The sequence below is a fragment of the Arachis ipaensis genome, chromosome B09 (genome assembly GCF_000816755.2).
Source record: "Arachis ipaensis cultivar K30076 chromosome B09, Araip1.1, whole genome shotgun sequence".
NCBI lineage: Eukaryota > Viridiplantae > Streptophyta > Magnoliopsida > Fabales > Fabaceae > Arachis > Arachis ipaensis.
In genome coordinates this window covers 8,854,320-8,855,886 of record NC_029793.2, presented here as the reverse complement: position 1 = coordinate 8,855,886, position 1,567 = coordinate 8,854,320, and the positions used below count along the sequence as shown (strand labels likewise).

The 1,567-nt window shown below is 29.3% G+C and overlaps 1 protein-coding gene across 1 annotated transcript in view; it reads left to right on the top strand.

Annotated features, from left to right (window-relative positions):
* The window catches only part of LOC107614938 (disease resistance protein RML1B), a 5,816-nt gene extending 5,127 nt beyond the window's left edge, over window positions 1-689 (top strand). The window contains exon 5 of the transcript XR_002353188.1: window positions 525-689. The gene's annotated coding sequence lies outside the window, so the exon portion shown is untranslated. The remainder of the gene's footprint in view (window positions 1-524) is intronic.

Genomic DNA, 1,567 nt, shown 5'->3' with positions numbered 1-1,567 from the left:
TTATACTATAATTTGGTTTAAGAAAAAGTTAATAAATTTCATTTATATCTGTTTTATGAATCTAAAATCAAATAAATTTGATACTTAATGATAATATTATTATTTTTAATTTTATCTTATGGATCACAATGGTATTCTTACTAAATAGGAGATAAGTGAAAGAAAAATAGAAGGAAAGGAAGAGAAGTTGTAAAACACCCTTCATAAATTACACATAAAAATGTGCAATTTTCTTTCATTCCTTCTATTTTTCTTCCATTTTTTCTCCAACCAAACATAACTTAAAAGGACCTATTTTAAGCTTTTCATATATTTGATTTCTGTTGAGAAGTTTTTGATATTTTTAATGTATTGAATATACAAAATTTTTTTAAAGAGTATATTACTGTCCTTAGAAATCTTTTAACTAAATCATTAAATTAATTATTTTTGGTACTATTTATTTCAGGTTAGTCACATGAAAGTTTAGTGATTTATAAATGTATGTATAATTTTTTTCTTTTCTAACCTTTTTCCCCCTCCAGATTTGCTCTTGGCTTTATCTAGAAGTGCACGCCACCGCACAATGGTGGTGGCAGGCGGTGGCAATGGTGTGTGGATAGGACAGGGTCAAATTTGGAAAGAGAGAGCTGAATAATGGTTGACAATTTAATTAGATGGACAAAATTGAAATACTTTGGAAATGTTGAGGGAATTACTTTAATAATTTGATTTGTTTTGGCTGAAAATTATTGCAAAGCACGTTGACGAGGTGTCTTGTTCTCTAGCACAGTTGCCTTTGACTTTAGAGATTTGAGGGGGGATATATCCCCTTGGTTTTACTTATTGGGAAGTTCTATGGTGTGGATAGAGAGGGGCATCCAGAGGTCTAGATTTGATGTAGAAGAGCTGTCACTAGGACGCGTGTGAGAGAACAAGTTCAGCCAATGGTGGAACCTATATCAAAAGGTTGTTAGAGTCAAGGTGGATTCAGGTCGTATGTCTCTTGTATCAGATGATGTCTCTTGTGTGAGATGATTAAAAATTCAATGAAGGATGGTTAATGTTTAATAGCAGGTGCTTTCATTTTCGGCCAATAGACTTGGGAAGATGCTGTTTTTTTATTTTATATATATAGACTAGATTGTTTGGGCTGGCCAAAATATGAAGTTGTTTCTCTCCTTAATAGTTATATGAGTCATCAGTGTTCAAAGTGGTATACTCAAGAAAACAAGTTGCTACCAAAAAAGATTAAAAGTTTCCTAACAAAAAAAAGAAAAAAAAGAAACATTAAAAGCTTGAGACTTTAGGACTTAGAAGTGTGTCTAAATAATCTATTAACGTAAATTACCCAAAAAATTACTAACAGTGACTAATTAAATAAATTATTGTTTTCTTTAATAAAAGATAACTACAATAACTGTATAAAAATTAGTAATAATAATATCCAAAACATGTTAACATTAATAAGATTAAATCTTTAAGATTCTATTTAAAAAAATAAAAATAATAAAATATAATTAGTGAATAAATGTGTGGATCAAGAATAAAAGACATGATAGATATTTGACCAAGTCAATCTTCTTTT